The sequence below is a fragment of the Colias philodice genome, chromosome 7 (genome assembly GCF_061535455.1).
Source record: "Colias philodice isolate Cphi_HAF_F1 chromosome 7, ilColPhil1 Martin Lab GWU primary, whole genome shotgun sequence".
NCBI lineage: Eukaryota > Metazoa > Arthropoda > Insecta > Lepidoptera > Pieridae > Colias > Colias philodice.
Genome location: NC_143092.1, coordinates 1,816,718 through 1,831,040, shown reverse-complemented (window position 1 = coordinate 1,831,040; position 14,323 = coordinate 1,816,718). Strand labels below are relative to the sequence as shown.

At 32.0% G+C, this 14,323-nt stretch overlaps 1 protein-coding gene across 2 annotated transcripts in view; it reads right to left on the bottom strand.

Annotated features, from left to right (window-relative positions):
- Positions 1 to 14,323, bottom strand: part of LOC149486912 (uncharacterized) — a 222,606-nt gene that overhangs the window by 38,269 nt on the left and 170,014 nt on the right. For both annotated transcript variants that reach the window (XM_089697005.1, XM_089697004.1), the window contains exon 4: positions 2,414 to 2,453. The gene's annotated coding sequence lies outside the window, so the exon portion shown is untranslated. The remainder of the gene's footprint in view (positions 1 to 2,413; positions 2,454 to 14,323) is intronic.

Here is a 14,323-nt window from a genome sequence, read left to right as displayed (position 1 = left end):
CTCTGAATTTTTAAATAAATAAAATCTGATATAAGTACGTTTGTTTAATAAGCTATACGAATGTAGTTGTAGCTTCACACTTAAACGGCTGGGCCAGTTGTGATCAGATTTAACAAAGTTAAACGAGATCTTTCAAATGAAAACAATATTAAAATAGCTATTTAAGTCACGGATTTCGCAGTTTCCAAGCTGGAAAAATAAAATATTAAACAGTTTAAATTTCACAAAATCCCACTTAATATAAGTAAACAGCTTAAACTTGAAGAGTTGTTTAATTATTGTGTTGCGAAGTATTATCTCTTCAAGTTTGGACTTTTAATTTTGCAATTACCTCCGAGCTTCGAGAGGATTTAACTGCCTCTTGCGGGAAATTCATTAAACGCTATTAAATATAATTAGTGTTAAGTACTTTTATGGAATACTAGCTTACAGGCTTCGCCCGCTTTTTCTAAAACCTAATAAATTATATACTAAAACCTTCCTCTTGAATCACTCTATCTATTAAAAAAAACCACAGACATTGATCAGTTAGAGAATTTATTTAACATTTATACGGCCAAATCTGACACACTAAGTGAGGATAGTAAAAGTGACAAACGAATAATTTATTATTAAAATGAGTCTGTAATAGTGCTTTTCAAACTTTAATATTATTTTTGGACTTATCTTAAGAATATAAAGCAGATATATTTCACTTCTGTTATTTGTGATTGATTTAATTTCTGTAAATGTAAATGCGCAACAAGTAACAACCCATTTTACCATTTATACAAAGAACAACATAAATGTACGAAAGGAAGTATTTTTTAATTACTATCATTATACTCGTCTTCCTTTTATTGCAGAAATTGCAAAGGAATTAAGAATAATAAAGATAACTTATAGAAACAAAGCTAAAAATTGCACTACAGAGAACTGTATAATTTGATTAAACAAGAAATGGAACGTACATCTTTTGATAAAAATAGCCTTTAATATTCGCGCACCATTAACTTTGTTGTTTCGTTTTAAAATCATTTAAATATCCGTGTTTTGTTTCATATGATAATTTACTACATTAGAGAGATTTTTTGTACAATTTCAAAAGATATTTCCGACAAATACGCATTGAATTGAATGTTTAAGAAAAATATATGAATAAAAAAACCAACACACAATCTGAACACTTACTAACGAAACACTCTATGTCTTTTAAGATCAGGAAGATCAGATACTTTTATATTATACGTAATGGGTTATACATGTTATAACGTAAATTTGACGTAAATGGTATTTTCAATCGGTAACCAAGCTTAGTAGGTAACCTAGAATAGAGACTAGAGAGACAGTAGTCAAGATCCACAACACGTTCATAAATCCATTCAAGTAGGTATTCAGTAACAAATAACCTCCCAAAAACATCTAGCAAAATTCCACAATAAAACTTACATAACGACTTGATATTTAAGGACCGTGTCCAATAAATGGATTATAGCTATTAGAGCAATAGAGGATTTCTAATATAAAAATTGGTTTCTGCTATCGCGGCTGAATTGAAGTTGGCTTCGAGCCAAGAGCGATACTGCAAAACCGAGTTTTTGCGCTTCTTTATGATCCACTGCTGACGATTTGTCCGTACAATTGTATATGGGGGGATAAACAATAATCCAGCTCGGACAGCATCGTTTTTCATCTTCTAGAATAGAACGTTAGAACGTTGATCGTGTGATCTTTGAGTGTGAACTATGTGTTGTTATTATATTGTGTACAGAGTATAGAGGATGTTCACAATAATATCAGATTGTTTTTACGGTTGCAAAACATGATTTTCGTTATAAAAAAGTGAAGTCCCGTGTCCCCTAGAGGGGTAAGAAAGAAAGAAAGAAACATTTATTCCAATACACAACAGCATTGTAAAGTATAAATAACCAGTAGTAGAAAATATTAATTTGGGTATCGTGTACCTACGCCGTATGGGGTGATGCATTATGCATACATCTGTTTCACTGATCGATTTTCTTTAGGGACAAATAGGTAATCAGTCTTCTATTTCCTGTCAGATGGAGATGTCTTTTCTTCGTCTCCACCGGGAATCCAACGTTTCGGTTCTACGCTCACGCGTCAACCACTGCACTAAGGAGGCAGTTCATGATATTATTCTGATAAAGGTTTTGTATTGATATTATACTATGACTGCTAGTAGTTGGCTTCGGCTATGTAATAGAATTTCATGTCAACTTATTATTCCTTAACACTTCATTTAACATGGCCCTAAAAAATGTTTCTACGAGATGCGATATATTTATTTAATCACAATAAAAATATATGAACAACGTTGTAATTTAAAGCCTCAAACAATTGTATTTAGTATCAACTATATCTTAAATTTTAATATTAAATGATATGAATTTAGTACCTTCAATGTAATACTAACCTTCTTTATCGAATAAATCCAGAATGCTGCCCATTCAAATCTGTAAATAAAACAAATTTTCATTAATCTTTATGTACATTATAACAATAAAACAAAATAATGGTATATTCAATATTTTATATATTCTGTGCCAAATACATAAGATGTTTTACATATTCATAACTACGCATTCATAAAATACGTTCTCTATATTCCTTTTATAGTATTATCTACTTTGCATTAAAAGCCCAAAGATACGATATTAAATAATCAGTTTTTACTCAAACAGAAGAAGGTTTCACGTCTTTAGTTACAAATTAATTGTAAAAGTTAATTGTAACATTTTTGTTTAGATTTTAAAAGTCATGAAAATATAATGTAAAAGTTAAAGGTACCTTCTAGGAAAGCGCGTTCCATCTTAGACTACAACTCACGAGATTGTGGTCAAGCGCTACCCTATTCCCAATAAAAAAAAATAAAAAAGTTATTGATCAAGATGCGTGATTTATCTTATTTATGGCAGATCAAACATCATTACAATTTATTTATTTACCCTAAGTTATGAAAAACAAAAATGCGTATACCGTAGCTCCCCTAAGGTACACCCCCCGCTATTTCTTCGATTAGCCCATATTTTACGTCAATTTAAATAAATAATGTTCACGGAAGAAAAAATATATGTTTTTCTATGTTTTATAGATGTATTACGGAAATAGGTAGAGATGTCGAATAAATCTTATGAATATTTGATTCAACCGTGATCAGTTCAAATCGTAAAGGGAGAATTCATTCATAAAAAGTTTCACCTTCTGTATGATAATACCGAGATGTCGTCTTTATTTTTGAAGATATATTATGACGATTTTATTTTTACATACCTATTGTTATATTAAAAATGTCTAGTCTGTCTAGCGGTCCGCCCCGGCTTCGCCCGTGGTACATATGAAAAATAGATGTTGGCCGATTCTCAGACTTACCCGATATGCACAGAAAATTTCATGAGAATCGGTCCACCCGTTTCGGAGGAGTATGCAGACTAACATTGTGACACGAGAATTTTATATATAAGAAGATATCTATTAGTTATTATTAAAGTGAAACTTTTATTACATCGTCTCAAACTTTTTGGTCTGTGTAGCGCATGTCGCGTGACGGTCGGCTGCCGAGTAGGTGTAGAGCAGTGTTCGGAACCGTACGATAATTATCGTACAAATACGATAATTAAGTTTCACTTTTACCGTGGTTTCATAAAACCACACAACACTTTTTATTAAACTTTATTGAATTCAGTAAATAATATCTCTGGAACTTCAACGTTTTTTTTGAAATAATGATTAGAAAAATATTATTACTCCGTTTATTATTTTGTTTCTCAGTAATTAAATTCATCCTTTATAGGAACCTACTAGAGATCTTTAGGTACTCTCTACTTTAGGTCCCAATTAATTTTAACTAACAAGAAATTAAAGACGACAACATAACCGACTCAAAATAATATTTTTTTAGGTATTTCAACTTTTAATTGTAGACACCTAAAGTAGAATAATATTCCGGAATACAATAGTTTAAATTGTAAGCTAATGATACGGATCATAATTACTTAGACACTATTATTGTATGCAATTTAGCGAGATAAATTATAATCGAACGGATATTACAGTAAAATATTATAACTTAAAAAAAGTATACCACAACACGTAAAAAGTACCTAAATATTAAAAACAAAATCGTTCAACACAAATTCTTCCCAAAACCAGTAGTCATGAAGTAATAAAACTTGTAAAAGAATTTTCGTTACCGCAAAAATAACGTCGATTAAAAAGTTTCGGCGACACAATTATTGTTGCCAACAAAAGATACACAAAGATAATTAATTAACGACCCCTCGGTGTGTATAAAATTGTATCGTCTTTATTTCTTTTGCCAAAAGTAAAGTTTAATGCGTCCAGTGTAACTTGGCCCGTTATTGTCTAATTTTGGGGTTCCCTGCTAAGGTTTTCTGTCATTGTTAAGATTGATTTATGAGAACCGTTGGTCGTTGCAATTTCTAAGCTTTAGTCACGTTTTGTGAGCCTCATTATATTGTAAAATATTGTAATAAATTTAAGGTTGGTTTACGAAATTATAATTTATAAGTCGAAGATTTTTTACAGTTGTTTTTTATACACAGTTAATCTCAGCCATAAGAGCTACACAGTTACCTATAACGATAAATTCAAAGAACACCTTTATTCATTTAATGAAAACATTTAGGTCCTTGTAGCTTTCATAAATTTAATAATTATCTTAATATTTGAAATACTAAGCAAGACAAAACTATTTAGTATTTCATGTAAAATTTTCAACTTTAGAAATAACAATTTATTATGATACGATATCGTATCATAAGAAATAAGGTAAGTATAATGTAAAATAACAATCTTACAAGTTTACATAAAAGCAATGCCCTACATCATCAAAGAACCATGCATAAAATACACACGTAAATTCAATATTTGTCACCTTTATCTACGGAACCTCCAATGATAATATTTTCATCCATTCCATAAACAGAAGTTTCCCCGTTTCGGGTAATATCTCCCCACTTCCCGACTCATATCCTTACAATATTACTTAGGGTATTATTTCCGTCCCTCTCTCCTCCACAGAGAATCGTGTTTGCTTAGTATACCCATCTCTGTTTACTTTCTAAATACTCTCTAACACTATGGTGTTATTGTTACCATTAGAGTCTACAAATTGTAATCTTGTTTGCTTTGTTTTTCCTTATTGCTTACCTTTTCTTTTATTATGATGTATAGTTTTGTATGTTTAAAAAAAATGTTTAGCTGTAAGCTTTTAATCTTTTTTTTCGCCTTCTTCTGAAGCTTTTAAAGCTCTATAACTAATCATTAAATTATACATGGTTAGCCTTAAAAAAATATTAGAATTGTGTTAATGGAAATTTCAAATACCTTCCATATTTTTTAAAGTTTTTTTTATCCACATATTAAACTTATTTTATAATTCCTAATAATATGTTGATATCATCTTGAAAACATGTTAAACGTTTATTGAAATCGAATTGAAAGTGTGTTAATTATTCTACAATATAAAAGGTCTTTCTATCGCAAGGTCCTTGAGTACTTTAACTATAACATATTCGCATTTTACTATCCAAGAAAAGAGGGTATAATATAAAAATTGTGAAGTAGAACTACGTACAGTAAAGGGCCTCTTCACATCAAACAATGGGCACAAAGAGCTAGGAAATCTCAAACTAACCGCAGTACTTTGCTTTGAGAGCAAACGGAGCAAGGGCGGGTTAAGAAACGTTCAAAATAATACGATATTTAAGACTAATATCGTTCCTTTGGTATCATTTATAGCTCAAAGGATTAAAGCAAAAATAATACAAGCTAAAGTAAGAACGGTTAGCATCTGGGTAACGGAATCATCGATACCAAATGCTCATAAATATGAAGTATCTCTCAGTTTGAAGATGTTGTTGAAAACAAGTGTATCGAAGAAAGCCCCGGTATTTGTAATTTTTCACTTGATAAGAAACAATTTTTTCCCGTATTAAATATTCTCTGTTTAATATTACAATAATTGTCAGCTAGAATATGATGCTCTTAAAAATTTATTAGTAACAAATTTTATAGTAATATGAATTACTTTTAACACAAACATAACAAAATAGTCATAAGTAATAAATAAAAAATCATTTCTCACACAAAATTCATAAGATTCTTATTCATAAACTACACACAATAACTCACAACAACGTCAAACATTTTCAATAAACAGAGTTTGAAGAAACAAACAAACAAAATGAACTGCATAAAACTACAGTTAAAGTTCCACATGCAAATCAAATAGAAAACTTGAAAACTTTTGATGCATAGCCCTGTCGTCTTGTTGTGAAATGGGTCTAATTTAACCATTGAGTGGATTTTATTCCAGCCAAGTGGAAGGCCTATTTTAGCATTAGTAGGTGATCCTATGAACCTATGTAGTAGATTTCTATATGACCATAGGCATATTTTAAAGTTCAGTTTAAACATTTGAAAACTTGTGATGCACAGCCCTGTCATCTTGTTGTGAAATGGGTTAGCTAATTCAACCATTGAGTGGATTTTATTTCAGCCAAGTGGAAGGCCTATTTTAGCATTAGCAGGAGATCCTATGAACTATAGATGTCCATGTGACTAAACCTGTACAGGTAGTTGTTATAAAACTAATATAAAATGTGAAAGTATTTGTGAATTAGAATAACGTGAAAAAGTATTAGAAAAGGATGTCTTTGAGTATATTTAATCTACGTCAGTAGGTATTAAATTTTTATGAAAATGTTATTATTATGGGAGCTTAATACAATTACTTATAAATATTAGATTATAAATACATACATTTAATACGATGATTTACCATAAAATAGCTACTACGAAGATTTAGTGTTAAATTGCAATAATAAAATTGCTCCCGAGAAACACGGTGACGTACGTATTACCTTTTTTCAAATTGATGAAAGACGTTTCTTTACATCATGTAACAGTTAAGTGAATAGTTATCAATTTAATCCTATCACATCATAACAAATCCAAAAATTTCCAAGGAAAAGCAAACTTCAAAGCGCGACACCAAAAAGAAAAGCCAAACACAACTTCTTGCCAAAGTTTCGCATGCAAATCAGTAGCATGCAACGAAACTCCAACAAAAAGTGGCAATTCATAGCCCTGTCACATGGCGTCCAACTTAACCCTGTTGCTAACGCGACCACTGAATAACTGTAACACGGGGTGCTATTTTTAGGACTTATTTCTGGATGAATTATGGGTTAAGTTTTGTAGATTGTGACTGTTTTAAAGATGAAAAATGAAGTATTTCGAACTTTGTTTATATATCGTCCTAGATGGATGGAGCGTTTGAAATGTGGAAATGAAAGAAAGAATGTCTAATTTTTTATCATGATTGACATGACTACAAAATCCGAGGCAAAAATGAGAGTCTTATAAAGCGCAATACTTCGCCGTAGCTGGAATAAGTTTACTGTGGCCATACCCTTGTAATAATCATCAGTTAGATTGTTATCAAAAAAAATATCATTAATAAATAGTTCCCGGCTCCTTTTCAGCTATAGGAAATGTTCTAAAAGCCTATTCAGAGAAACAATATAGGCAATGTTCTAAAATAGAAACAATTCTAACCAGAAAACTAGCACTTGTATGATATTATATACGAAAAAATCTTCAGGTAGTAACTTGGCTGTGTCCAGATTGATGGCTCGCCGTTTAGCTAAATGCCTCCTTGTCTCAAAGATTAAGTGAAAAGTCTGGCCCGTCTATTGTTAGACAGCTGTTTTTCTTCTTCCTTTATTAATAGGACCTCTCAATATCATCTGAGATATTTTCTTCCGAGATATTTTTTAGGAAGTTGGTTTGAGATGACTTGTCATAATATTTTAACAACTAATTGATATTCTTTGGCCATTTAGTATTATTCAATGAGCCCTTTCACGATGGGCAGTGTTGGCCTAATCAATGATCGCCGATGTTTGAAATGAAAAAATGAAATGAAATGAAATATGTTTATTATGGATACATAGAAGATACAAATTTATGTTGTTTTGTTTGCCACCTTTACGGCAATTATTAATAAACATCTACAATGATAGCCGATCATAGACATAAATTATAGGCTGTCACGATCATGGACTTTTCTCGCCACACGCTGCCATTGTGAATTTGTCCAAAAAATAAAAGAGTTTTGTAACTGACTGCAGTGAAAAACTTAATATCTGAATAAACAGGAATAAAAAACAAAGCCACAATAAATTTAATCATCCGTAAAACCCATGTAATTCACCATCAAACACTAACGTGAATAGATAAAAAAATACGCGCGAAATGGCGAAACATTACAGAAATATTATGATCTTTAAGTCCTGGACGGTAACAGCTAAATCCCGTTGTGATACGCTAATCCCTGGATTTTACATTGAAATCATTCGTGCGAGAACAATATAACGTTATTTATCATCCTGTCTTGTCATTTAGGGACATTTTGGATGCTCGGCAGATATAATATGGCGTGAGGTGTTGAATGCGGTAGGGTTAGGGTTGCCACTTAATGGTAAATCTGCGAACATTGTGAGCTATTATGATGTTTTGTGAGGTTTATTTAACAAGATCTTTTTGTCGTTTTAAAAGGCATTGTGTACAAGTAGCGGTTGAAATTTTTGATTGAAAAATTATTCTATATGTGTTTCAATGAAAAATTGTGAGATTTGATTTCGTAAGTAATTCGTAAGTTATTTCATTAAATTTCGTAATTTATTTCACCTATATTTAAAGCAATTACTTTGAGAGGCAGCTCGCTCTGTGTGGACCAGCCTTATCTTGAGTTGGTCTCATTTTATAAAACATTTGCTTATAATTAGTATTGAATATATTTACTTTATACTGTAGTTATTTTTCCACTCATCTCTCACCCCTAATTGCATTTATTATAAACATGAAATAAATAAATAAATAAGGAACAAGAAATTCCTTGAAGCATAACGTCTTTTCTATTGCCTTATTATCACATAAGCTTAGACACTCCATACAACATAAAATTATTATTCTAAATGCTAAAAAAGAATAAGGTTAAAGTAAACTAAATGAAAATACATTTTCCCTTATGTACGATGTTAAATTCAACTTATGTCAAGGGGTTTTGAGAAAAATTACCGCACAGGAAGTTGAGAGTATGACGGACGTTAGAGATAAGGGTCCCATTTTGTGAGATATTAAAGAATTTATGAGTTAAATCCAAATGTACATATATTACGAATATGTTAATTTGAAATTATGTGTGCTTTTGTAATATCATAAAATTTACCGGAATATCAGAGAGGGTTTGCATACTAGAAATCAAGCTGGAAAATATCTGTTTTTCATTAATCCAGGCGTATGCGCCCACTGAAAATTCATCTCAGGACGAAATAGACTGTTTTTATGATGACTTAGCGAAAGCCCACGATACCGTATCTACTGAGAACACATTCTCTATGGGAGATTTTAATGCCCAAATCGGAACTCCTGAAAAATACGAGCGCCCCATCGTAGGCGAGTATGGTTATGGCATTAGAAGTGCTCGAGGTACGCGACTGATTCAATACGCACAAGAATACAACCTAAAAATAATAAATACAATGTACAAACTAAAACCTAAAAATCGTTGGACTTGGATCTCTCCTAATAGAAACACAAGGAATGAAATTGATTATATTATGACGACGAAACACCGCTTAATCACCAAATATGAAGTTCTACCATCTTTCTCTTTCGGATCAGACCACAGACTAATAAGGGTAACTATGGACCTAAAATCAAAAAAGAAAAGCAGACGGAATTTTTCTAACCTGTCTAATAAGCTGAAAACTCTACCTGAGCAAGAATTATACCTCTCGAACCTTAGCAAATTTATACCAGATCTTTTAACGGCTCAAAATATTTACAACGCGCAGGAGTACTACCAAGAAATTATCCACTACATTAAGTCAAGTCTATCAAACATTAAAGTTTCACAAAAGAACAAAATACTGTCAGAGAAAGCGCTAGAACTGATGAAACAAAGAAGTACACTACAAAATAAACCAAAACTAAATAAATCCGACAAAGAAAATCTAAAAAAATTATACAAACTTACCAACAGAGAAATAAAAAAATGTTACGATACCTACAGAATAACAACTATACAAAGACAACTCGATAACTCCAGATCTGCTAAAAAAGCTTTTAAAGAACTTAATCAAACCAAAACATGGGTACCTTTCCTGCAGTCTGGCGATAACAAATGCAAGTCTCGCTCAGAAATAATAAAAAAAGCTACCGACTTTTATGCTAATCTATACAGTGAACCACCCACAAAAAAACAAACCAAGACTGATTACCACTATACTGACACAACTCCAACCGTACAATTTTCAGAAAAAGAAATCTTGAAACAAATAATGAGACTTAAACTGGAGAAAAGCCCAGGACCAGATGGGATCACTAATGAATGTATCAAGGTTGCGCAAACTCTACTACTGGCACCAATCACTATCCTATGGAATAAAATACTCGATGATGAAGCTGTACCGCACCAATGGTTAGAATCTGAAATTACACTACTGTACAAAAAAGGCGATCCAGCAGATTTAGGAAACTATCGTCCTATAAGCCTTATGTCTAGCTTTTACAAACTTTTTGCTTCCTGCTTGCTCGAAAGAATAGGCCCTGTTATCGACTCACTTCAACCGATCGAACAAGCTGGGTTCAGAAGTGGTTTCAGCACATTAGACCATATCCAAGTAGTGGACCAGGTGATTGAGAAATTCTCAGAATTTAATAAGCCCTTGTACCTAGCCTTCGTAGACTACAAAAAAGCTTTTGACACAATTTCACACGAAAGCATCTGGGAATCACTGAAAGCACTAAAAATAAATGAAAAATATATTAACATACTAAAACAAATTTACAATAACAGTACAAGTAGAGTCAAGCTAGATAGAGTAGGCGAATCATTCAAGGTAAAGAGAGGAGTGCGTCAAGGGGACCCAATTTCGCCTAAATTATTCATAGCCGTCTTACAACACGTATTAGAAAAACTACCGTGGTCCAATCGAGGCATTAATATGAATGGAAACATGCTTAGTCATCTCAGATTTGCCGATGATATAATATTGTTTGCGGAAAACCCTCACCACCTAAGTAAGATGATCAATGAACTTAATCAGGCTAGCAAAAATATTGGATTGGAAATTAATCTCGATAAAACTAAAATAATGACGAACCACACTGTTACGCCCATCTTACTAGATTCCCCTCTCGAGTACGTAAATAAATATATCTACCTAGGCAAACAGATTTCTTTTAATAAGGAAAGAAACTTTGAAGAAGTAAACCGAAGAGTGGCGATTACGTGGAGCAAGTTCTGGAGCTTTAAAGAGATTCTGAAATCACAACTTCCGCTAGCAACTAAAAAAATAGTCATGGACACAGCACTACTGCCTTGCCTCACTTATGGGTGCCCAACATGGACCTTCGACCACAAAACTAGATATAAAATCCAGACTTCCCAAAGAAGAATGGAAAGAAGCTGCCTAGGCATCAAACTTAAAGATAAAATAAGGAACACCGACATTCGGAAAAAAACAAAAGTATGTGATGCCTTAGGTTTTGCACTGAAGGGAAAATGGAAGTGGGCGGGTCACTTGGCTCGTTACAAAGACGGAAGATGGACCCTCAGGTCAGTGAAATGGTCGGGGCCAAGAGGCACCAGGACAAGGGGTCGACCAAGGGCCAGATGGGCTGACGAAATAGTAGCAGTTGCTGGCGGAAATTGGCTGAACACAGCCCAAGACAGGAACAAGTGGCATTCTTTGGGGGAGGCTTTTACCCGTATGGGGTCCATATAGAAACCTACCTAGTACTTAAATTAACTTTATTAAATTATATTATCTTGATTGTATCTAAACTGTTCTAATATTGTTCTTAAACTGTAATTGTAACAACTACTGTTTCTTATGGATCAAATAAAGCTTTATTTATTTATTTTATTTAGTTGTAGGTTTAATAGAGACATACACATAAAAACTCTTTAATCAAATTTATGTCGTTTTATATTTTTTAAATTTTCATTAAAACATTAATATAACAATAATTAGATCATTGTTTATTTAGATAGATTTGTTACCTATTACATTTGATATTGATTTACTATAATTATGACTATTATGACACCAAACTTGATAGAAATACATCTAGGCTTCAGTTTTACTGACGAAACTACATACTGCTTGTTGGCCTGTATCGATCTCTAACAAAAACAGTGTAGTGGTACTAATTGGTCTCGCTTCTATTAGAACTGTACATCCATTTATAAAGGAATACGTATTTAATCTAAATAAATAAAAATATAATTCTTGATATCATATAATTTAATCTAATAAATAATCAAGTGACTGCTTTTCGGTAGCTTCTCCTTTATCACTGCTACAACCAATTTGTATGCCTCTTATGTCTAACAGAGTATCGAAACTACACAAATATATTAATTTTAAGACACTATCATCACTTGGACTGGACTATCTTCACTATTAATATAAACAGCAAATATAAAACTTAACTAGCCAAAGCAAATACATACAAACTATCCTAGACAAATCCCAGAACTACGATCTACCTCAAACTACATCTATAAAACAAAATATTCCGCCACCAAATAAAACAATATTAAAAAAATAATTCCCAAGCCACCATTCACCAACCATAAAGCTTCGATAAAACAAACTTGCGGTTCACATAAAAATAAACATTACGCAATTGTCATGTAGCAATAAAAAAGTTGGACTATAAAATTGTTTGTTTCACCTATACGCTATAAAACTATCAAATATAAAACTACTGTTGTTTTACAAGCATTACATTTATCTTCTTGACAGGTTATAGTGCTATTTTACAATTTAAAATATGCTTTTTGGTAAAGTATTTGCTAGGTGAAAATAACGTTGGTATAATTATGTTTCGAATACTTTTAAAATATGCAATCGTTGAGGAATTCGATCTATTTTATTGTAATTCGATCTTTCGTGTTAAATACAGAAGTTTAATGTTTAATCTATTTTGATAACAAATATATTACAAAGATTATAAAGTAAAACATCTGATTAATTCAATATAATACAGAAGCAAATCTATTATTTACTAAAATTTAAGTCGTCTTTATAAACCAATACTATGTAAATTAAACGTATCCAAATCAACAAAACTTAATCAAAGCAAAACATAGAGTTTAAAATACAGAAAGTTCAATTTATCTCTACAAAATGTTGCGAAGGCTACATCGTCGACATGTCAACGTCATCTCAGAGGACACTCAGGCTTTACAAAGAGCTTTTGCTTCCCCCTGAGCGCTTGAAAAAGCTGTCTCTATATACAGTGGATACTACACGGTCAGAAATCAGAGTTCGTGAAATTAATTTCAAAGGGACGCTTATTTTTCACCTTTGGAATGGATATGTTTTATTCTTTATTTTTTAGCAAAGCAAATAAATCTTCGAAGTTGGATGTAAATCTGATTAAATGTGTTTTTACAAATTCTTGGCTGTTTGTATGTTTTTTTTCGTAGCTTTAAAACAGAAAACACTTTTCTAATGCTTAGGTATACCTGTTATACAATAATATGTACGTATTTACATATTACCTTATCAAGTGTTATGAAATTCTCTATCTTTTTTATTTACTACTAGCGATCCGCCGCGACTTCGCCCGCTTTGTCTAAACTGAATACCTTCCTCGAGAATCACTCTATCTGGCATCAAAATCCGTCGCGTATTTTTAAAGATTTAAGCATTATAATATGTAGTGATTCACCGGAATTGAATGTGAAAATTTCTCTAAGGTCCATGGGAATAAAACGAAAAAGTAACTTATATTCATTACTAACCGCATTCCTCAACTCATAACAAAATTATTTGCTCCAAAGGAAACAAAAGTGAACGGAAGGATTTTATTAAAAACTTTCACGGAAGGAAACCTCTATCAAAGTTAGATAATGGATTTACAAGTTTTTCCGGTCCGAGGTAAGAGGACAGTATGTTTTTGTTTTTAACCAACTTCAAAAGAAAGGAATGCATCCTTTATTCTAGGTACATAGAAACAGAGCGGTTGTTACACGATACAGAACTTATGTTAGAATTAATGTAAAATTGGTAACTTTATCGCTTGTGAGCAATTTCTTCCAAGGACCCAAAAAACTAACACTACTGTATTATTTTTAATAAATGTCTATTTGAATTGCAGGCCTAGAGCGTTATTAAAAAAATCTAATTCACAACTGTCGCTTAAAAAAGCTAATATGAAAATCTATTTATTATACAAATTACAGCTTTATAAAGCATTTTTTTAACAGTACTATAGG